This window comes from Schistocerca gregaria, chromosome 9 (assembly GCF_023897955.1).
Source record: "Schistocerca gregaria isolate iqSchGreg1 chromosome 9, iqSchGreg1.2, whole genome shotgun sequence".
In the NCBI taxonomy this organism is placed as follows: Eukaryota; Metazoa; Arthropoda; class Insecta; order Orthoptera; family Acrididae; genus Schistocerca; species Schistocerca gregaria.
Window position 1 is genome coordinate 206,728,511 of NC_064928.1, and position 25,908 is coordinate 206,754,418.

A 25,908-nucleotide genomic window follows, 5' to 3' on the forward strand; every position below is an offset into this window, starting at 1 on the left:
GGTCACATCTGACATTAGCACTGGCGATGGACACGACTTCTGAATGAACTGAACGTTCGATCGTGTGGTACTGGCAGTCTGAAAAACCCCTCAACGAAGTTCTTTTATAATAAGGGCGTTCAAAAAGTTTTGCACAAAAGTCTCTAATATTTTAATTTTTTTCAGGAGAGGATTTAAAATTTTTTTTTTAACGTACTTGCAACATTTAACTACACACTCAGCCTGCTCAATGTAGCCTCCGTCAGCTGTAACGCATGTAGCCTAATGTGCTTTCCTTGATGTAACTGCACTTTGGTAACATTCTGGCGATTGGCTTTTGCACCATCGCTTGACACAGGAAATAAGAACTTTCTCACTATCAAATGTTTTAGTTCGCAGGCGACGAAAGAGCTAAAAATCGTCACACTTCTGTCATTTTGGATGATTTGATCAATGATCTCCTAATTCACATCACTCCCTGCCGTCAATGGTCTAGCGACTCGTGGGTTGTCCAGTAGACAGAAATCACCTTCTTCAAACCTCTGCAATCACCGCTGAATACTGCTGGCGTCTGCGGCCGAGCGGTTCTAGGCGCTTCAGTCCGGAACCGCGCTGCTCCTGCTGTCGCAGGTTCGAATCCTGCCTCGGGCATGGATGTGTGTGGTGTCCTTACGTTAGTTAAGTTTAAGTAGTTGTAAGCCTAGGGGACCGATGACCTCAAATGTTAAGTCCCATAGTCCTCAGAGCCATCTGAACCATTCTTGAACCGCTGGATACTGCTGCGATCCACTGTGTCCTCCCCATAAACGGGGAGCAACTTCCTGTGAATCGTTGTGGCAGAATCATCGCCGGTCTTGCAGATGAACTCCATCACCGACCGTTGTCCCAACTTGTCATCTACTTCACGGCCTATTATGGCTCACCTGTAAATGAAAGAAAATACTCTTATATACCAACTTGTAGCTAAGTGTTCCAAGTATGTTCACAAAAATTTTCGTTCTCCTCCTGCAAAAAAAAAAAAAAAAAAAAGACGACTGTGCAAAACTTTTTGATCGCAACACTTGCTATTGCTCACAGTGTGGCATCGATATCAATAGTTACGATGCCACGGTGTAGGTGCAAGTTCGTAGGTTGGCACTACGACACCGACACAGACGACAGTGCTCTCTAGCCGGAGCTGTGCAGCTCTACGAGCGCCTCTCCAGATTCAACCCATTTGATTCCGAGGAGGCGACCTAGCAGCATTGTTTCTACAGACTTTGTTACTTCAATGGTAGTTTGCCCAACTACCAGTAGATGTTAGCGTTGATACCTGTACGACTTCGCATCTACGTGCTCATCGCAGCCGAAGTTAAGTAATAATATAAGATGTACAGGTTTATACACCAGTATAATACTTTTAACGTATACACAGTGCCGCAGTACTTCACCTTTTCCTGCTCCTATTCGCTTCCTACATTCGGCCTACCCTTCAGTTTCGTGATACAAAACACAGTGTGTGTGTGTGTGTAAGTGTGTGTGTGTGTGTGTGTGTATTACGCAACTTGACTAGGAGCTCACCTAACGGCACGGTTTCAATACCCAACCCTCGAGGTGAACCGTATGGTTTCGGCGACACTCTCCCTCGCCCTTTCCCTCACCCTACGCCCATGAATTCTCGTTAATGAGGAACTTTGCCTCCAAAAGTTGGACACATGAGCACGCAGCACGGCCTACGAAAGCTGCTGAAACTGGACCGTAGGTGTGCTCAGCAGCTCGGGAATTAAACGCCAGTCACCTGGGTAGTTCACGCCGGAGCTTAATTACATTCCACGGTCGGCGTTCAGCCACATCACCTCCTTCAAGGGAGTCGACGTATCCCTATGTCAGAGCGAAGTCCCGACAACGCAAAGTAAGGCCTAATGAATGTGAAGAAGAGAAGGTGGAGAACTCTTTGCACAAGGCTTGTGACAGCTCTGTTCAGTAAAGACTGATTTACACTGGAGCGAATGGAAGCGTAGCAGGCCATCCTCTCGTCTGTCATCCTTCATTTCCGCGTATATATCGCATCCCACATCACTGCAGCCATCGTTCCCGGCGATTCCTTACCCCCCACAGTTGCAACTACTCCTGCTACAACGATGTTATTTTTGTCTTAAAACGTGTCCTGCGAGTATTTTTCTCTTCTTTGGATGTACCTTCCCAGAAATCTGATTTCCTCTGCTCTTCTCAGCACCTATTCACCGGTAACTCTGTCTCTCTATCTGGCCTTTGTCAGCCTTCGCTTGGACTACTACTACTATTGCACCAAATCCCCAGGGCTTCTAGCTGTCTCCTTTCTTGTTTTCCTCCTGTCCAAGTTTCACACACCCTGAACATGTACTTCCGTAAGCCGTTTTCGTATTCCCAGATTGGTGTTATTTCTCGTATATAAGTTCATTCTTAAATTAATCGTTATTTTTGCCTCATTTATACTGCACACAATTTCTTTCCTACTTCTATCATTCCTTGCAATTTCCGTATAATTTCTTGCTCCTCCCTTCCAATACTTATTGTTAAAGGATCGTATTCCTGGTCAGCACTGCATGACGTAACATTTGCCTTTCGCTTATTTATTTTCGTACCATAATGGTTACAGAAAACCCTATCCATTTTGTTCAGGACCTTCTCCAGATCTTCTTTCATATCCGAGACCACAGAAATATAATCTTAGTAACGCACCATGCCTCTCTTTGTCCATTTATGTTGGTCCCCACAGCAGGAGTTCCATGAACTTGGTCTATAGCTTACTGGATGTAGACACAGACCGAAAGAGGAGTAAGAGCACATTCTTGCTTCTCGTCTTTTCTAATGTTCACTTTTTTAATCCTGATGAAAATTCCTAAACACGTTCACTTCGTTCTTGTCCAACCTGTCTGTCACCGGTATGTCTTTGTATTTTAGACCTGCTTTCTGAACATCTCTTGCCAGAAAAATATTCTAATTCATTTCGGATGTCTAGAAAGGCAATATAAGATGCTTCAATTTCATGTCTTTGCTTTTCGATATGAATCCTCAGTGCCAGAACAGCTTCTCTTATTCCTAATCTCCTTCTAAATCCGAACTGATTGTAACCCATCCTATCCTCCGCCTTTTCTCCATTTCTTCCTAGATTTATCTTTATGATAAATTTTTGATGCATGAGGTATTAGGCTTAAGATTCACTATTGTTCACATCTCGAAGGAGCCGCCTTCCTCGCTATGAAAACTGTGATGAATTTCCGGCAGTCAGTTGGTATCTCTTCTGTGTTACGGATGGACCTAATCAGCATCAGCATCATTTTCATGTTGGCACTCTTGATTAGTTTTGCGTGAACGTCTGTAACACTGTGTTTTTTTAATGTCCTTTAGAACCTTCAGAGCTTTCTCAAATGCTTCCTGCAGAATGTCTTCTCCTTTGTCATCTTCATATGCTTCCTCTACTTTTTCTATTACATCTTCTGATAACGGTGTACCGTCGTACAATTCCTCAACGTATTCTTCCTATCTCTCCATCGCGTCTACACCAAATACCATTTCCTCCTCATTTTTGTCTATTGCACGCGATTTTGTTGTTTTGCGTTTGCTAAGCATTAATCTGCATATCGCTAGGTTATATCAGTTCTCCATTTAGCAAATTTTCTTCCAGTGCTCTGGACATTTCATCATGACAACTTTATTTTTCTTTCCTTACTTCTCTATTGACTAAATACCTTAGTCTTCACTATTGACCTTTTCGTTGTACATCACATTCATTTTTGCATAGTCTTCTGTTTTCGATGAGCTGAGTAACGCCTGGTGTAATCATTTTTCAGTTGTATTCCCAAATAATTTTCTGGTGCTTTGTATATGCCAGACATAATTTGTGCCCAGTACTCTTTTACCAAGTCATGTTGTAAAGTTTTTGCTTTGTTGTCTGTGTCCCTGCCTTGTGTAGCCCTCAATTTTCAAGTTCTCTTGCTTCCCATTTCTGTTATATTGTCTTTTTCTTCAGACATTTGAAACTGAATGAGCCTTTCGTTAAATAACTGGTGCCTGGAACGAAACTCAGTTATTCGGGCTCGTCTTTAATTTCTTCTTCTAAGTAGATAGTTACCCACAATCCCTCTCCGGGGTCTTCACCTATACCTACGTTCCACAACGCCACGACAATCAGATTTTCATCTTCCTTAGACTGTATTATCATCTTGCTTGAAACTTCCTGGCAGATTAAAACTGTGTGCCCGACCGAGACTCGAACTCGGGACCTTTGCCTTTCGCGGGCAAGTGCTCTACCAACTGAGCTACCGAAGCACGACTCACGACCGGTACTCACAGCTTTACTTCTGCCAGTATCCGTCTCCTACCTTCCAAACTTTACAGAAGCTCTTCTGCGAAACATGCAGAACTAGCACTCCTGAATGAAAAGATACTGTGAGTCGTGAGTCAGCGCACACTCCGCTGCAGAGTGAAAATCTCATTCTGGAAACATCCCCCAGGCTGTGGCTAAGCCATGTCTCCACAGTATCCTTTCTTTCAGGAGTGCTAGTTCTGCATGTTTCGCAGAAGAGCTTCTGTAAAGTTTGGAAGGTAGGAGACGGATACTGGCAGAAGTAAAGCTGTGAGTACCAGTCGTGAGTTGTGCTTCAATAGCTTAGTTGGTAGAGCACTTGCCCGCGAAAGGCAAAGTTCCCGAGTTCGAGTCTCGGTCGGGCACACAGTTTTAATCTGCCGGGAAGTTTCATATCAGCGCAAACTCCGCTGCAGAGTGAAAATCTCATTCTGGAATCATCTTACTTATTTCTTCATGTATTTCGTCAACTGAAGCAGCCGCTTCTTTGGACGTCAGTATCTAAACTTTTGTTATCGCAGTGTCGTTTTGTTTAGTTTCAGTTTTCACTTGCATTATCCTAGAGCTGTATTCCACGTATCCCTCGACACAAGAGGCAGTGTTGTCTTTTCCCTTAAAATGACTCCAGCTCCTCCCATTCAGCACCTGTCCCGATTAGTTGCCATCTGTGTGACTGTGTATACTCGAGACCAGAAGTCTCCTGATTGCTGCCATCTCCGATATGCCAAGCATACGTATTTCCAGTCGTTGCATTTCAAGTCTTCTAACAACTGCAGCAGTGTTCCCACATTCCAGATGGCTGTTTCAAAAAGGGAATTGTTTTTTTTCAGCTTTTGAGCATCTTTTGCAATCGCCAGCTGGAGATCCAATTCGGGGGACTGTATTATCGCCGTAATCTTTTACAGAAGATACTGGCATGGTTTACGCCTGCGATATCTGTCGATCTTTAATGTGGTGGTTTTCTTTTCCTTCTAATCCTATCCCCACTAATCATCAGTTTGTTGTTTCGCCTTTGTAAATGGTTTCTCATTTCGAGGACGAGAGGGTACCCTGTCCTGCCTGGTCATTCGTTGGTCGTTGGCTTCGTTCGTCTTCACATGATATGCGGATCCCCCTCTCTTTTATGGGGAGATGTAGATCAGGAGTTTCTCTTCATCGGGTCTAAGACCTTAAGATAAGTATCTTGATTCCTCCAGCATTTTAGGGAGGAGAATGAACATGTACCGTCAGAATTATCAAGTATTCGACACATTTCTATTTTCAATAAGCATATCAGATAGATTAAGTCTGAAGACGCTAATTGTGACTTCCCGTTTTACCAAAAATAAACACTAAGTTTGTGCTTATTCCCTCGGTTTATTACTGCTGCAAGAATCTAATCAATTTCTCGTCTTTCCCAGGTTTCCAGTTGGACCAATATTCTACCAATCATAACTCTTTTGTTTTCAGCATTTGTGCTGAGATTCTCTTGGATCCTAGATGAATATTTGAACTGTATATTCTTTTATCTGCAGAATTATCTTCTCTTCAGGCAGTTTCATCGCTCACGCACTTCGTGTCAAAAAGAAAAACTGACAAGATACCAGACTAGAACTTTCAGTAATGATAGCACCAAACCGGAGACGTCTCCAAATTTTTATTATCTCTCGTTAAAACAGACGCGAGCAGTGGGACACGAGTGAACAAATGCGAATGGGAACCGAACGGTAACATCATAGTTCGCTCTCGTTCGCCTATCGTAGCACCAGAGTGAGTTCTCTTTCGGTGTGCTAGTTCCCCCGTGTTTGTTGCGGAGTAATCAAGGCTTTTGAAAGTCATTAAAATGCACATAAACTGAATAACGAGTCATTAATCTTTTCACTGGTCTGATGCTGTCCGTTACCTCCCGTATTATAATAAAATTTTCTTCTCCACGTACCGTCCGAAACATTAACGATAGAGATCGTGTTTGTGCGGTATTATAATTAGCGTCTTGATCTAACCTTACTATTTTCCTCGCTACTTCTCCTACTCGTGCACAACTATAAAACGTCCCATGAACCTGGATCTTTTCCTGATAACGGTCTTCCATAGATTCCCGTCCTTACCTATTCGTTTTAGCCTACTACATTTCGTACCTGCCCACTAAAATCTTAAGGTTCCTCTACGGCACCATATTTCGATAGCCGACTACATTTCGTACCTGCCCACTAAAACCTTAAGGTTCCTCTACGGCACCATATTTCGAAGGATTCTAGTATTTTCTTCTTCGTGTTTCCGATGGCCCACGCTTCAGTTCCCAACGTTCCACTCTAAACAACTATTTCAGTAAATGATTTCGCAACTGCCATGTAAATAGTCTATGTGATACTGAAGAATGCTTTTTTCCACAGTGCCAGTCTAATTATGATTCTTCTTTCGGCCGTCCTGAGCGGTTCTAGGCGCTGCAGTCTGGAACCGCGCGACCGCTACGGTCGCAGGTTCGAATCCTGCCTCGGGCATGGATGTGTGTGATGTCCTTAGGTTAGTTAGGCTTAAGTAGTTCTAAGTTCTAGGTGACTGATGACCTCAGAAGTTAAGTCCCATAGCGCTCAGAGCCATTTGAACCATTTTTCGGCCGTCCTGTTTATTCCTACTGCCTACTTATAATTCTTATACTTTGCTGTGTTGCTGTGTTGTAGGGTAGACTTCAAGAACGAGGTTTTCTAGGCCACAACTTACTGCCAGACTTAACACGCACTCAAAACTAATAAACGACTCTTCAGAGTCAATTTCAACGCTATTTATTACGGAAACAAAATGCTTTGAATACTTATCTCACGTTAGGTAGAGGTCCCACAATATTTCATATCCATATCTGAATAATCATCCAATTCATACATAGTTTTGAAACATTCTAGTAAATCAAGTTGCGAAGTGATGAAATAATGGATGAGTGGCGTCCATCGGAGACTGGTTGACGGCTGTGTCCACTGACGCTCGTCGTCACGGGGGTGTCTGTTGGACTCTCCTGTGAACACCTTTAACTGAATCGTGCAGCGCACATAAATACCTCGTGGGTGCCCATGATAGCAAACAACTCCCAGTTATCGTCCAAGTGGCAATGCCAACCTATGGAGGCAAACATGTCGCCTTCCGTAGGCCAGAACGGAAATGCGTCTTCAGACGTACATCGTCTCGCCGCTTAACGCCAAATATGCAGGCAACCCTAATGGCATTGCTGTACCACGTGCAACCTGATTCCTGGTAGGTTACACTGAGCTGCTCGGTCGTCGTAAATAATTAAGTTACGCAAGTCGTTTTCTTCCTCTCCGATTCCCTTCATCATTTTCGCTCTCGTTGTCTTTATCACTAAGCTTTACTCCCTGCTATGTGTGTAACTAATTGTCTTCATCATATCTTCCAAGTGTTTGTTTCATTAATCTGTGTACCTTCACAAAGAAATACATTTTTTGTCAAACTTTGTTCCTTTCCTTCAGCTTTCATTTACATTGCACAGTTCACTACTAGTTTCAGTCAATGACCATTATCAAGCTTAGATGGTACAAACGGCAGGAAAGCTGAACGATAATTTGAACAAAAGTAATTTGCTTTTTTAAGCCCACAATAGCACGTAGACAATATCTGACAATAATAATAGTGTACAATAATTTTCGTCAAGAAGCAAGTCTACATCGAAAGCTAGTAACACGCTACTTGCCGTCGATGTGGACTTGCTTCAAATTATGGTTCAACTTTCCTCCCGTTTATGCCAGCTAAGCGTGATAACGGCCATTGACCGAAACTAGCAGCGAATTGTGCCAAATAAATGGGAGCTGGAGATTTCAGAATTAATTTTCACAATTATTTGGCGGCTAATTATCCCCACCTGCAAACATACATAAATTTGTTCTTTTCTCTTTATCACGTTTCTGATGCCGTAGTTGATCAGCAGTGCCGCGTAGTACATGTTTACCAATCTCAGTGAGCACCTTATTTTCTGCAAAACACTTTTTCGTTGTAGTAGTATAATAAAGATTTCATTTAAATGACAATTTTTATGTGTTCATAATGTATTTTAGCCTTTTCGACACATTCTCGTAATATTTTGAGCCTAATGTGGAATTAGAATTTGTTGGTTGTTGTTCTCCATCCGCCGTTTGTAAACTTCTCCGAGCTAAGCACAAGTTTCTCGGTTTTAGCAGTTATATTTCAACCAGTGTTCTAACTCATGGTACCCCCCTTCTTTACAGTATTTATTACTTTCAATAGCACTAGTAAAGAGATGCATGGCAAAATGTCATTCCAATGGTGCTGTGTTACAAGCTATTGTTCGTAAAGTTCTCCAACGCCAAAAACAAGTTTTTCTATATCAGCGATTAGCTCTCAACAAATCTTAGTACGTGACATCCTAACCCCTTTTACATAGTATTTCTTGCTTATAAAAACACAATTTACTACACATACAGCCAAATATCGTTGCTTTTTTGCTCTGTTATAAGCTTCTGTTTGTAAACCCTTTCAACGTCAAACGTAGAATCATTTTAGTCGTAATTCATGTTCTATGTTCTGTGAAGATAGGGGTCTCATATGACAAGAGCCATTTGGTGTTGTTCATCGTACCTAATCGACGTGTGATGTACCCAGTGAGTACCCTTATCATAACATGATTTAGCTGCGGTTGTTATTTTGTTCTGTTTAAAATATTTTTGTAAGCACTAATGTAATTTTAAGGACAAATACATTGTATGAATCGGACAATTTTAAAATTGTCGAAACCTAGGTTAAGGTTTGCCATAAATACTAATTTGCAACTGGTTTACTGATGTTCCAACGTCGCGAAGTTAACTGCTGATCAGCTTCAACTCTAGAATTTATATTCCTTGACTTTCCATTACTACCGTCAGGGTTCTGTACATGTTGTAGATCATTTATTTATCTCTGTACTTTAACCCACATCTTCAGAGCGTAGTGAGGCAACTAATGGAAAAGAAAGTGGGTAGTATCAAAAGTTTTGTTGTTTCATTAAGTTTCTGAATCCACATTTACGTAGATACTCCGCAAGCCACCGTCCGCTGCGCCTTGGAGGATGCCCTGTACCGCTACTTGTCACTTCCGTTCGTGTTCCACTCGCAAACAGAGCGAAATAGAACCAACTGTCTAATTTCTGTTATCTTCGTAGTCCTTACGCGCAGTAGAATCGTTCGGCAGTCTGCTTAAAAGGCCGTTTCTCTAAACTTTCTCTATACCGTGTATCGGAAAGAACGTCACTAAATCTCAGTCGTGTTTAAAACTAAAGAAAGTTAAACCTTATGGGGAAGGTAAGTGGCCGAAAGATAGGTTGGCGATAACTTATTAAGCAAATGAAATTCAGTTTATTAATAGGTATGAACAAGAGTGCATCCAGAATAAGCAGAGACCAAAGAACTCAGAGGTGGGAAAAACAAAATACTACTTACCACTTGGTGAAGGTGAAGCACTTTTACGAGGAGCATTCGATAAGTAATGTAACACACATTTTTCCCGGACCAATGTCGGTACACAAAGAAGACGAAATGTTGAGAACAATTTGATACTGAAGAAGGACGAGCGCACACAATGAATGGTGCAGCTGGAAGGAGGAACGAGTGACCATGTGAAAAACAATGAAACCGACTGTCGAAAACCAGGTTGGAGATGAGGAACGGCGAAACTGAAACTGAAGAATGAAACTGACAAGACGAGAGCAAGGCAGGAACGAAACCAAACTGAATAGTCATATTACGTAATTCAAAACTTTACTGAATGCTTTCTCAGAAAGTTATTCAGAACAATTAGTTTCTAGAGCCGTAAATGTTTGCGAAACCATATTTGACCTCTTAACAACAAATATTCCTGGACAAATAGTGAGTATCGTGACGCATACAGGGATTAGCGAACACAAGGCTGTTGCTCCTAGGCTGAATACTGTAACACCCACAACCATCAAAAAACAAAAGCGAAGTATATCTATTTAAAGAAGCTGATAAAAATGCTTTTACGCCTTTTTAAGAGACAGTCTTCACACCTAATCTGATCAAATAAGCGCATAAAAATGTGAAATGATTTCAGAAAGATACTATCGACAGCAATTGAGAGATATATACGACTTTAATTAATAAGTGATGGTACTGATTCCCCATGGTAGTCAAAACGGGTCAAAACGTGAATGCAGAAGCAACAGAAAAAACTTGCCAAATGCAAAAGGACACAAAATCCCCAACACTGGCAAAGTAGTGCAGAAGTTCGAATTATAAAGCGTACTTTAATGCGAGATGCTTTCCAAGACGAAACTCTGTATCGGAATTTGTCAGAAAACCCAAAGAATTTCTTGTCATACATCATTGGCAAGAACCAGTCAATATCTTCACTGGGCGATAACAACGGTGAAGTCATTGATGATAGTGTCACTAAAGCAGAGTTATTAAACACGTTATTTCGAAACTCCTTCGCCAAAGAAGGCGAAGTAAATATTCCTGAAATCCAATCAAGAACAACTGCCACGATGAGAAGCACAGAACTAGATATCCTCGGTGTATCAGATCAGCTAAAATCAATGAAGGCAAGGCCTCCGCTCCACATTGTGTACCAGTCGGGTATACAATAGTATGCTGATGCAATACCTCCATATTTAGCATTTATATACAACCGCTCGCTCGTAGAAAGATCCGTACCTAAATAGTGGAAACAGGTCCACCAAAAAAGGGAAACAATAGTAATTCGCTGAATTACAGGTCAATATCTGTAACGTCGATTGGCAGTAGGGTTTTGGAACATATACTGTGTTCGAACATTATGAAGCACCTCGACGATAACGGTTTATTGAGAGATAGCACAGATTCAGAAAATAACGTTCTTGTCAAACACAACCAGCCCTTGATACTGATAAAGTACTGAGTGCTATGGATAGGGGATGTGAAATTGATTCCATATTTTTAGGTTACCAGGAGGCTTTCAACACCGTTCCTCACAAGTGTCTTTTAAGCAAACTGCGTCACTATGGAATATCGCCTCAGTTGTGCAACTGTATTCTTGATTTCCTGTCAGAAAGATCACAGTTCGTAGTAATAGACGGAAAGTAATCGAGTAACACAGAAGTAATATCCGGCGTTAACCAATGAAGTGTTACAGGCCCTCTATTGTTCCTGATGTATATTAACGACATAGGAGCCAATCTTAATAGGCGTCATAGATTGTTTGCAGATGATGCTGTCATTTACGGTCTTGTAAAGTCATCAGATGACCAAAACGAGTTACTGATTGATTTAGATAAGATATCTGTATGGCGCGAAAAGTGGCAATTGACCCTGAATAAAGAAAAGAATGAAGTTATTCACATGAGTACAAAAAGAAATCGGCTAAATTTCAATTACGCGATAAGTCACACAATTCTGAAGGTTGTAAATTCAACTAAATACTTAAGGATTACAATTACAACTAACCTAAATTGGAACGATCAAATAGATAGTTTTGTGGCTAGAGTAAACTAAAGATTGAGATTCATTGGAAGAACACTTAAAGGGGAAACAGGTCCACTAAAGACACTGCATACACCACGCTTGTCTGCCATATTCTGGAGTACTGCTAAGCGGTGTGGTATCCGCTCTGCTGGGACTGACGGATGACATCGAAAAAGTACAGAGAAGGGCAGCTCGTGTTGTATTATCGCGAAATAGGGGAGATAGTGCCACAAACGTGATGTGTGAATTGGAGTGGCAATCATTAAAACTAAGGCGTTTTTCGTTGCCACGGGTTTTCCTCATGAATTTTCAGTCACCAGTTTTCTCCCCCGATTGCGAAAACAGTCGCCTGGCACCCTCCTACTATACACCTACTATATTACGACGTCACTATAGAATAAGAGAAATTAAGGCTCGTACAGAAAAATTTAAGAGCTCGGTTTTCGCGCGCACTGTTAGAGAGTGAAACAGTAGAGAGCAGTAGGTTCATTGAACCCTCTGCCCGGCACTTAATTGTAAATAGCAGAGTAATCACGTAGATGTAGATGTAGATAAAGGGAACGGTGTTGCGTAGTTGGCACTGTTCTAACTAGTAACCTATGTGGGCTGCACTTTCTCCGTCCGGCGTAATCCAAACCGTTGGCACACAAGTTTGTTTACCTGTGGGGCAGCGAGGAGAAAGTGGCGAGGACAGTACGGAGCGGGGGCGAGTGGGCCGTATGTGGATGGTGGGCTGTTGTGCCTTTTTGCCTCGTGAATGCATTACCAGCAGCTGGTGTGGCGAGTTGCAAAAAACCGTTGTTGGATATTTTAGTTGAGCGGAAGACAGGAGATCGGCTTGGTTAGTCGTTGTACCGGAAACTTACGCACATCATCGATATTTAAACATCGACATTCTGCAAAACCCTCTATATAAGAAAGCAGTCCTAAACACGTTAGTTCGCAGAGCGAAAGTTATTTCTAATGACGACCACCTATAGTCTGAATTGTAGCACTTTAGACACCTGTTCAGGGAGAATGGTTACAGAAAAATAGAAATTGTAAATACAGTTCAGTTGCCACGCCTTGTGAATCGGCAGAAGACGCCGAGCCGGCTGCTTTCCTGCCATATTGTGTGGCAACGAGCAGCAAGTCAGGGCGTGTGTTGCAGAGACATGGGCTGAGACCAGTGTTCCGGCAGGACCCTCCACGATACGAGATACTAAGCAAACTGAGCTTTACAAGTCGGCCACTTCCGGGTATTCATTGGGAAACGGATGTACTGAGATTTCGTTACAAAAGGGGTGACATGAGATTATAATGCAGAACAACAATTTTAATAGAGACGCGGTAAACACTTAGTGGGGGTGGACTGTGGATGTCGAAAGGAAGCAACGACTGATGCCTGACGTTGTTAGAGAGGTGGGAGCTGCAGTTTGAAACCTAGCGCCCTCCCCTCGCACAAGCTGACGGCACTCGGTCCAGTGGAAGGTCGGAGCCACTAAGAGCTCCCCAATTCACATTCCGTGTACGCGTCTGATTGGCGCCAGAGACTGCAGTCGTAGCTATATAAGCGGAAAACCGCACCAGCCCAGCACTTAGAAGCTTTACTCCTGACGACGATAGCGGAGATAGCGATCTAAGACTGGAGAATTTTTTTCGTAGTGACGCGACTTGAAAATCAAGAAATACACTCCTGGAAATTGAAATAAGAACACCGTGAATTCATTGTCCCAGGAAGGGGAAACTTTGTTGACACATTCCTGGGGTCAGATACATCACATGATCACACTCACAGAACCACAGGCACATACACACAGGCAACAGAGCATGCACAATGTCGGCACTAGTACAGTGTATATCCACCTTTCGCAGCAATGCAGGCTGCTATTCTCCCATGGAGACGATCGTAGAGATGCTGGACGTAGTCCTGTGGAATGGCTTGCCATGCCATTTCCACCTGGCGCCTCAGTTGGACCAGCGTTCGTGTTGGACGTGCAGACCGCGTGATACGACGCTTCATCCAGTCCCAAACATGCTCAATGGGGGACTGATCCGGAGATCTTGCTGGCCAGGGTAGTTGACTTACACCTTCTAGAGCACGTTGGGTGGCACGGGATACATGCGGACGTGCATTGTCCTGTTGGAACAGCAAGTTCCCTTGCCGGTCTAGGAATGGTAGAACGATGGGTTCGATGACGGTTTGGATGTACCGTGCACTATTCAGTGTCCCCTCGACGATCACCAGAGGTGTACGGCAAGTGTAGGAGATCGCTCCCCACACCATGATGCCGGGTGTTGGCCCTGTGTGCCTCGGTCGCATGCAGTCCTGATTGTGGCGCTCACCTGCACGGCGCCAAACACGCATACGACCATCATATGCACCAAGGCAGAAGCGACTCTCATCGTCCCTCCATTCACGCCTGTCGCGACACCACTGGAGGCGGGCTGCACGATGTTGGGGCGTGAGCGGAAGACGGCCTAGCGGTGTGCGGGACCGTAGCCCAGCTTCATGGAGACGGTTGCGAATGGTCCTCGCCGATACCCCAGGAGCAACAGTGTCCCTAATTTGCTGGGAAGTGGCGGTGCGGTCCCCTACGGCACTGCGTAGGATCCTACGGTCTTGGCGTGCATCCGTGCGTCGCTGCCGTCCGGTCCCAGGTCGACGGGCACGTGCACCTTCCGCCGACCACTGGCGACAACAACGATGTACTGTGGACACCTCACGCCCCACGTGTTGAGCAATTCGGCGGTACGTCCACCCGGCCTCCCGCATGCCCACTATACGCCCTCACTCAAAGACCGTCAACTGCACATACGGTTCACGTCCACGCTGTCGCGGCATGCTACCAGTGTTAAAGACTGCGATGGAGCTCCGTATGCCACGGCAAACTGGCTGACACTGACGGCGGCGGTGCACAAATGCTGCGCAGCTACCGCCATTCGACGGCCAACACCGCGGTTCCTGGTGTGTCCGCTGTTCCTTGCGTGTGATCATTGCTTGTACAGCCCTCTCGCAGTGTCCGGAGCAAGTATGGTGGGTCTGACACACCGGTGTCAATGTGTTCTTTTTTCCATTTCCAGGAGTGTATTTCATTCAGGCATGCTGCAGCCAAAGATTCCAAGGGCACATAGTTGTATTAAGTATGAACACTTACAAATTTAATGTCCAGTGCCAGTATTCTACTGTGCCAGTAGTAAGGAAGAGTGTGAATATGTAGCAAGTGTAGCCATCCTGGCCACCGCTCCTTCTTCGTGTTAACAGATACTGTGATATTTCTCGGTTTCTGTCGTGGATGACAGCTAGCAATACTGAGTCGACCGACAGATAGTGTTCTTGTGTTTGAAAACACGGATTGTTCTTATTCACTGACATTCCGACATGCTATATTCTGAATTCAAGTTGGGATTACGTAATAGAAAGACAGAACACTGCACAGCTGGTGTTTCTATTGATTCTGACTTTTCGACATGCTATTTTCTCAATCCCATTTTGGCGCACGTAACTGACAGACAGTTACTTGTAGGCGCACTGGCAATTTTTGCGGAATCACATTGGTAGTGAATAGGGGAATTACTGAATGGCATTGATAATAATGAAAGTGATTGCCGGGTATTATGCAGATTTTGACAGGTCTGATTCCCCTGCATTTACACTACTCGAATTAAATCATGTACTAAATGCCTGCCACCTCCGGGAAGGACGGCTACGTTGAATCAATACCTACAATAAGCCCAATGAACTGTGCAAAAACAGACATAATGTCTTATGGGATAACAGCAATCAGTGATATCATAATGTTACTTAAAATCCGTCTTGATTACAAATTTTTTTTATTCATATGACTCCTTTCGGTTCATTCAGAACCATCTTCATATCTGATACTTCAGTTACAGGAGTAGCCCGTCCAAATCCAGCAACTTTCACATTTTATGTGACGTAGCATGTGAAAATTGCTGGATTTGGACGGGTTACTCCTGTAACTGAAATATCAGATCTGAAGATGGTTCTGAATGAACCGAAACCGGTCATATGAATAAAAAAAGATTGCAATCAAGACGGATTTTAAGCAACCAACTTAACTATAACTTTTAGAACATAATTTTACTCACGTTAGTTGGACATGCGGTTAAGATAGTTTTGTTTCGTGAGTCCCATAGCAGACGATAAACAAATTCGTTTGAAATGTTTTCTTGATTGTCGCACTGAACTAAATGATGAAAGTTCTTTCCTTATTGATCGTAACTCTACTCTCAATTTTACCTAAGCTAAGTGTTACTTGCCAACCTACTTTCAATAATTAAAAGTATAGCTGAGTCCAGAGTTAAGCATTACTGTCAAACCTGTTTGAATAAACAAAAGTTTTATTGGCTAATGTTATCGTAATGGAATGACACTTGCCAAGTTGTTGAATAAGTAGAGTTTAACGTTTTTATAATTTAGTGTTAGTTATCAATCTGTATAAAACAGTAAGACTAAGAACAATTTTAATAAACATTTTTGAAACAGTGATTAATTTTTTTTTAATTTTTTCTTTTTAAAATTTAGTCTTAGTCACACCTATGTTCTTGTAACATAGGTGGTGTGATTAAGACTGAATTTTAAAACAAAATATTTTAGTAAGAGTAAGGTTTCCTAAAAAAATCACTGTTGTTCAAACAATGGTTCAAATGGCTCTGAGCACAATGGGTCTTAACTCCTGAGGTCATCAGTCCGCTAGAACGTAGAACTACTTAAACCTAACTAACCTAAGGACATCACACACACCCATGCCCGAAACGGGATTCGAACCTGCGACGGTAGCGGTCACGCGGTTCCAGACTGTAGCGCCTAGAACCGCTAGGCCACACAAGTCGGAAATTCACTGTTGTGATTGGAACACATAGTTGGCTGTGAGTCCGCGCCGGAATGAAACGTGTTCTTTTGGATTATGGCCATATTAAATTTTTCAGTAAATGTGATTATGGAAAATATGAAACCCCAGTTCAGTCACTATTTTATCCTAAGACCCAACAACCGACACAACTCTAGACGACCTTTCGTCGAAAGTTGTTCGTCAGATCTTCAGTTTAGTGAAACGTTTCTTTGGGCCTGTAGCTCTTTTTTAATAGCTGTCATTCCAAAAATGGTTCAAATGGCTCTGAGCACTATGGGACTTAACTTTTGTGGTCATCAGTCCCCTAGAACACAGAACTACTTAAACCTAACTAACCTAAGAACATCACACATATCCATGCCCGAGGAAGAATTCGAACCTGCGACCATAGCAGTCGCGCGGTTCCGGACGGAGCGCCTACAACCGCGAGACCACTGCGGCTGGCTATGGCCGTCATTGGACCACTACAGTCAATATTATGAATGAAGTTCTTATGTTTTTGTTGACCCAATACATTTTCATTCTTTCTGACCGTACCCTTCTCTGCTCTTCTGAAATCACCCTTTCCTTTCCTGTTTGTTAATTTTGATAGGTTGTTTGATATATTTCTCCTGAGCTTGTTTCTTTCGTTTCAAATCCACCGTTGTAAACTGCAATTTCATCATGTCCACCTTATTTCTGCAATCCATCTAATGCTGATCTTACTATTCCATAGCCGAGTGGTCTGGGGCGCTGCAATCACGGACTGTACGACTTGTCCCGGCGGAGGTTCGAGTCCTCCTTCGAGAATGGGTGTGTGTCTTTGTCCTTAGGATAATTTAGGTTAAGTAGTGTGTAAGCTTATGGACTAAGGACCTTAGTAGTTAAGTCAAGTAAGATTTCACACACATTTGATTTTCTTTTACTATTCCATAATTTCTCAACTATTCTCTTGTTAATTCAATTTCCTGTTGCCCACATAAAATGTCCTGAGAAAAAGATCCGTTTCTTATTCACTGTACTTGTCACTGGTTCTATTTCTTTACAAACTGTTTCATTTGAAGCTTTTCACAGAACTACGTATTTTTGGTATTTTTATTTATACTTGTTTTGACCATCCTTTTTCATATTTTAAGTAATCTCCTTACTGATATAGTGTTGGTTGTTTTAAATACAGTTTCGTTATCATATATTATTTTCCGGCTGTGTGACTCTATTGTAGCGTTTCAGTTTTGTGGCTATTGAGACACATTTTTTGTTATATATATATTGTTGGTAACATGTGTATTTATGAATTTGTTTGTTCTACGCTGCCTTGATAGTTTCTCATTCAGATTGTATTATTATTTCTCCGAAGTATTTCAACTTTTTAACAAATTTTATGTCGTGGTGTCCAATTCTAATTGTTTTCCAATCTCAGTTCCTTAGCATCATTTCTCTTTTTCGAAAATATGTTTTAACAACAATGCTCTGGTCTCTTTCCTGTAATTATTGTATTTGTTGTTTAGTTTCTAGTAGACAACACGATACTCAACTCATTTAAACTGCAAGATACATTAATACTTTTGTCCAGTTTGGCGAACCGCTCCTTAGGACACATTCCTGCGTCAAACACCCACCCCTGCTCCACAAGTGTTATGCTGATCACTGCTGTAGTCAAGGCCAGTGCGTTCACAGGGATAAGAGGCCGTTTATTGGACCTGGGAGGAAGGAGGCTATGCCAGTGACGGGCGGGCAGGTCTCATCGCTTTCAGGTCAGCCACGTGTATCGAATTAGCGCTCGTCACGAGACAAACAACTGCACAAAGCCAAACGCAAACACACACATTCAGACGTGTATTTGGCTACGCGGCGTAGGCGGGTCTTGGCAGAATGCTGCGACAGCGGCCGCGCTAATGGCATTAATTAGTGCCAACTGACTCTAATCCCAGAGCGAGAAACGCCACGCGCTCCGAGCGGTAATTCGTCACGCTGAATGCTGAACCTCCGCGGTAGAGGTTTGTAATTTGGCTAATTGCTCATACGTGGTTTGAGATAGGGTGGGGTGGGGCAGTGCTTTAGAGAGGCGAGGAGAGTAGATACGCAGTCGCCGTATGGAGTTGGCGAGAGATATATCTCCACATCCTCTTTGGCAATTCACTGTGCACCAACTCCTCGTGTCAAAGGCAAACGCATTAATTTAGCATGGAAATTGGCCAATGGATAATGTTTTCATCAGCTCTCGGATTGTTTTGATATTAAAGTAATAAGATAATGTCGTGGTAACGTCTTATATACCATACGTTACATCCACATATATATTTATAATCGAACAACATTACGGTATTTAACGGACGGACCTTGGAGTTTCTGTGTCCGTTCCCATCTATCTTGATAGTAACGAACCTCGGCAGTTCGTAACCCTAATTTTCTTAATAGACAACACGGTACACCATTCCATTAAACTACACAATACATTAACATTTCTCATACTATCAAGTGGTTCGTGTTTTGTTACTTATTACCGTTAGATAATTTACATTAGCTACAAGTACGTGTAACAAGGAAACGCTTTTTTGAATCAAGCCTGCTGCTAACCGATGTCAATTTCAGAACTTTGGACCTCCGTCAGTTTCCCTATTTCCTGTTCGTAATGGAACACGAATGCTTTATGATCATTGCTTAGTAAAAAATACGATGCACCATTCCAGTAAACTGCGGTTATATTATGCGGTGTTGTGCCTGCTCCCATGCGATGTTGATTCAAGCATCAAGCATACTTTGACACACAGATTCACTCACAAACTCCCACTCCCACACACACACACACACACACACACACACACACATATATATATATATATATATATATATATATATATATATATATATATATATATATATATATATATAGGGTGGTCCATTGATCGTGATCGGGCCAAATATCTCACGAAATAAGCGTCAAACGAAAAAGTACAAAGAACTTAACTCCTCTAGCTTGTAGCGGGAAACCAGATGGCACTATGGTTGGCCAGCTAGATGGCGCTGTCATAGGTCAAACGGTTATCAACTGCGTTTCTTTAAATAGCAACCCCCATTTTTTATTACATATTCGTGTAGTACGTAAAGAAATATGAATGTTTTAGTTGGACCACTTTTTTCGTTTTGTGATAGATGGCGCTATAACAGTCACAAACATACGGCTCTCAATTTTAGACGAAAAGTCGGTAACAGGTAGGTATTTTAAATTAAAACACAGAACGTAGGTACGTTTGAACAATTTATTTCGGTTGCCCCAATGTGGTATATGTACAGTCGTGGACAAAGCGAGCGAGACCCCTCGCCTTTTCGTTATGTTGATCCGCACAGCTTTAAAGTCTGCTACACAGCATAACAGGCAAGGCGACGAAGTTCTGCCAACATACTTTGCAAGTGCGCTCAGCTGATGTGCTGAGATAGCTAGCACTGGAGAAACTCGTGCTTCGAAGACGCCACAGCATTATTTGCCATCACTTGGTGGGAAAGTAAATACCTCAAATATAAGCCAATGTGTTGTTTCACATATCTGTGACTATGACTTGAATCTTAAGTGTGGTTATGGATAGTACGTATGCTCGGATTGCGAATCTAACATCATGGATAAAGACAAGGGGAAATGAATTAGGCGTCCTTCCTCTTCCATAATATCAAATATATTTTAGTTATTCTTTCTTAGAAAATCAATCACGAGAAGTGAATAACTTTTTAGCAACACCAGGTGATATTAACAGCTTGCCGGCGCGGGTTAGCCGTGCGCTCAACGGCGTCATATCGTCGACCGCGCGCCTCTTTGCGCCGTCAATTCGAATCCTTCCCCGGGCATGGATGTTTGTTAGGTTAGGTAGGTTGAAGTAGTTCTAGATCTAATGACCTAAGCAGTTTGGTGGCATAGTTCTTAGAGCCATTTTTTCACCTTTCGCATAAATTTTATTTACATAAACGGCCGTGTCTCTAGATTGCGTTGACATAGCTCAATACTTTACACCACCAAGGGACCGTATACCACAGGAAATGCGATACATTTCCATTCATTACATTCACCCGTACTCGAGGTAAACGGGTTTTAAGGGTTACGTAAGAAGACGGTCAAGAAAGTTAGACTAGTGGGGCTCAATGTTTAGCGATTTACGTGACGAAATCCTACGCCACCATTTATTTCCTGCGATGGTGCAGAATTATCCTACTAAATTTCCTCGCTAATAACAGTTCTTTGTTATTTCGATAAACATCCCGAATGATTGTCACATAAGCGGTGACACAAGGTTAACAATTCATGTTTTGAGTCCAGAAAGCTCTATGCAACAGAAACTGCAGATCATTCTGCCATTTTCATTGCCAAATGGCCGGCTTATTCATGTCTGGGGTAATAATAGAGTGCTGTTAGCCTGGGTTGTCTGCTAGCCTAGTGAGGGGCGTTTACTACTGCAAGGGAGATCTGGTTTGTTTTCGGTTCTGATCTCGATGGATGCAGATAGACTATCAGTAAAGGAATTTTAAGAAATCTCGCCCCCCCCCCTAATAAGTTTTATTACTATCTTTATTCTGTCGATATGAAACTGTTGTGGAAATTCATGCTTGTTTCTGCCTATTTTTTCCGTTTCTGTCAATAACTGAATTGACTTAAGTGTAGCACTGAATGATTTTTTAACTGAATTTCGTTATGAATCTTCACGCATTGGACACGTTCATGGTAGACCAGCAATGGCTATCCAGTATGACTGGTCTGAACGTTGACACAGACCATTGAGCGGTCGTATGCGCATAATATTTTGCTAATTCGTAACGATCCGTCGTACTTTGTGTTACTAAAACAGTTACCTCGATAAGAGGAAATTGACTTTTATTAGTGCAGCTCATACTAATTAGCGTTTCTTCTTTCATTTGTATCTTGTATTTAGGTGTTGTGGTTAACACACTGTTGTTGTTGTTGTCTTCAGTCCTGTGCAAGCTTCTTTATCTCCCAGTACTTACTGCAGCATACATCCTTCTTAATCTGCTTAGTTTATTCATCTCTTGGTCTCCCTCTACGATTTTTATCCTCCACGCTGCCCTCCAATACTAAATTGGTGATCCCTCGATGTCTCTGAACATGTCTTGCCAACCGATCCCTTCTTCTAGTCAAGTTGTGCCACAAACTCCTCTTCTCCCCAATTCTATTCAATACCTCCTCATTAGTTATGTGATCTACCCATCTACTCTTCAGCATTCTTCTGTAGCAATACATTTCGAAAGCTTCTATTATTTTCGTGTCTAAACTATTTATCGTCGAACTTTCACTTCCATACGTGGCTACGCTCCATACAAATACTTTCAGAAACGAATTCCTGACATTTAAATCTACACTCGATGTTAACTTATTTTTCTTCTTCAGAGTCGTTTTCCTTGCCATTGCCAGTCTACATTTTATATCCTCTCTACTTCGACCATCGTCAGTTATTTCTCTCCCCAAATAGGAAAACTCCTTTACTACTTTAAATGTCTCATTTCCTAGTCTAATTCCCTCAGCATCACCCGACTTAATTCGAGTACATTCCATTATCCTCGTTTTGCTTTTGTTGATGTGTTAACAAGTTAATCAGCATTAATATAGTCCTACACATGATTGAAAACAGTCTGACAAATTTCGGATAGTTTTTGAATTTCACGCCTGTGCATAGTATGTTGGTAGCAATTGGTCGCCTTGCCTGTTATGCTGTGTAGCAGACTTTAAAGCTGTGTGGATCAGCATAACGAAAAGGCGAGAAGTCTTGCTCGTTTTGTCCACGACTGTACCTTTGTGAACTTATCATTCCTGAAACGCAAGCTGTTACAGCGTGATTACCTGTAAATACCACCTTAGTGCAATAAATGCTCAAAATGATGTCCGTCAACCTCAATGCATTTGGCAATACGTGTAATGACATTCCTCTCAACAGCGAGTAGTTCGCCTTCCGTAATGTTCGCACATGCATCACGATAGCAGATATCCTTCAACTTTCTCCACAGAAAGAAATCCGGGGTCATCAGATGGTATGGTCCTTCGACGACCAATCCACCTGTCGTGAAATATGCTATTGAATACCGCTTCAAGAGCACGCGAGCGCCGGCCGATGTGGCCGAGCGGTTCTAGGCGCTTCAGTCTGGAACCGCGAGACCACTATGGTCGCAGGTTCGAATCCAGCCTCGCGCATGGATGTGCGTCATGTCCTTAGGTTAGTTAGGTTTAAGTAGTTCTAAGTTATAGGGGACTGACGACCAGAGATGTTAAGTCCCATAGTGCTCAGAGCCATTAGAACCATTAGCACGCGAGCTATGTGCCGGACAACCATCGTGTTGGAAGAACATCGCCATTCTGTCATACAATGAAACGCCTTATACTAACATCGGTAGACATTACATAGGAAATCACCATACATTGCACCATTTAGATAGCCATCGATAAAATGGGGGCCAATTATCCTACCTCCCATAATGCCGCACCATACATTAACCGCCATGGTCGCTGATGTTCCACTTACCGCAGCCATCGTGGATTTTCCGTTGCCCCATAGTGCATATTATGCCGGTTTACGTTACCGCTGTTGGTGAATGATGCTTCGTCGCTTAATAGAACGCGTGCAAAAAATCTGTCATCGTCCCGTAATTTCTCTTGTGCCCAGTGGAAGAACTGTACACGACTTTCAAAGTCGTTGCCATGCATTTCCTGGTACACAGAAATATGGTACGGATGCAGTCGATATTGATGTAGCATTCTCAACATAGACGTTTTTGAGATTCCCGATTCTCGCGCAATTTCTCCGCTACTGATGTGCGGATTAGCCGCGACAGCAGCTAAAACATCTACTTGGGAATCTTCATTTGTTGCAGGTCGTGATTGACGTTTCACATGTGGCTGAACACTTCTCGTTTCCTTAAATAACGTAACTATCAGGCGAACGGTCCGGACACTTGGATGATGTCGTCCAGGATACCGAGCAGCATACATAGCACACGCCTGTTGTGCATTTTGATCAATATAGCCAAACGTCAACACGATATCGACCTTTTCCGCAATTGTTAAAACGGTCAATTTTAACACGGATAATGTATCACGAAGCAAATACCGTCCGCACTGGCGGAATGTTACGTGATACCACGTACCTATACTGTTGTGTCTGTTACAGCGCCACCTTTCAAAAAGCGAGAAAAGTGGTCCAATTAAAACATTCATATTTCTTTACATACTACACGAATATGTGATAAAAATGGGGTTTCCTATTTAAAAATCGCAATTGATATCCGTTTGATCTATGGCAGCGCCATCTAAATGGCCAACTATATTTATATATATTTCGTGAGTTATTTGTTATCTTCGTGGTCTTTACGCGCAATAGATGTTGCCGGCAATGCAATCGTTCAGCAGTCAGCTTCAAATACCGCTGCTCTAAATTATATCAATTGCTGTCCTTCCAGCTATCGGTTGATATCGTCGCTATTGGCCATCGAATTTGGTGTTTCTCCTTCATGCCTAATACTGGCATAAGTAGGGGGCTCTGTTCCTGCCTTAGCAGTGTGTTCGTCGCACCTGAAGATGTCGGACAGTTGCGTTGATGAAATACTGTGGAGTTTTCACTATAACATCCCACGTCTCTCCCGAGAACCATATATACAACATGTCTGTCAGGAAAGCCTCAAGCAACACTCAAGCAACATATATCAATTGTGTTTCTCAAGACGAACGTCGCCTACCTCCAGCGATTTCCATTTCGGTTCCCGAAGCATCTCCTTAACAGTTACGTGCTGTTCCAAGCTACCGGTAACAAATCTAGCAGCCTACATCTGAATTTCTTTGATGTCTTCCTTCAATATGACTTGGTACGGATCGCAACCACTCAAGAAAAGATCGCACCAGCGTCCTATATTCGGTCTACTTCACAGGTGAACCATTCATAAGTTTTGTTTATCGTTACAGATTTGTAAATAATATCGTTGATAATTGAAATATTGGCTAATAATGAATGCAAAAGCTTGATGCATATATGAACTTCTTTTGTTTGTATTAAAATGCTAATGTCAGAAGTACTTTAATAGCATTAATGTACATTCTCTGGTATGATGCTTTATGGTGAGACTAATTTTTACTTGGACCTCGCGTCGTTTGGATGTGTTCATGAAGTACTGTGATAAAACATTCATAAAATAAGTGGAAGATTCAAACACCCTGTAACATTCCAATTAGTAATATACACGTAATTAATCGTGTCCTTAAGACTCAAAAAATGGTTCAAATGGCTCTGAGCACCATGGGACGTAACATCTGTGGTCATCAGTCCCCTACAACTAAGAATTACTTAAACCTAACTAACCTAGGGACATCACACAACACCCAGTCATCACGAGGCAGAGAAAATCCCTGACCCCGCCGGGAATCGAACCCAGGAACCCGGGCGCGGCAAGCGAGAACGCTACCTCACGACAACGAGCTGCGGACCCTAAAGACTCCTACGATATAAGTAGAAGAAATGTATATTCATTACAACGCAGTTTCAGTACGTGTGAAGGGACTTAAAATGTGTGCGCAATATTATGGCATGCGAAGTTACGTTTACTGAATGCTGTACTACAAAGCTACACTGACACTTTTTACTTGGCCTGTCTAACCAACGGTCGGAAACTTCCACTATTCATTCAATTTCTCAACGGGAGAAATTCGCTCCTTAGATCCGCTGCTGTTTTAACGACCGCATGGCTGAAAAATATGCTACTACTAGGAACAGTTCCTGAGTTTTCTGGAAAATATCGATACTGTTGGCCTTTGTTAACTGTCAACATCAGCCTCGTCTGGGGGTCCTTGCTCAAACTGTTGACGCTACTTCGTTGCGGACGGGCATGACATAGCCTCTGGTACATACGGAGCCAGAATATCACGATGAACGTGTGTGCATTTCAGTTGTTGGGCCGAAAAGAATTGTACTGTCCTACGGGCTTCAACATTGGAGTACATTGCCAATCGCCGTGCGGCTTCATTTGTACAATGTGAGCCACAGTTTAAACGAACTGCAGCTGAACCCTCACTGCAGGAAACGTGGAATATCTGCTCATTCCTGACAACGTCGCACAGCTACCGCACAGTGATGCCAGCGTGTGACAACATGTATAGCCAACTATTTGAAGTCCTCATGTGGATAAACTCTTCCTTTTATGTCTTCCCCAAGTGTGAGAAAATTTACTACGAAGTAAGTGACAGCTGATATTGGTAGGGTTTTCGAAATAAATTTTTGAATCGTTATTCAACTTAATATCCCATGTCGGTGGATAACTATTCCAGCCATGAGTGGTCTGAGAGATTCCGTGT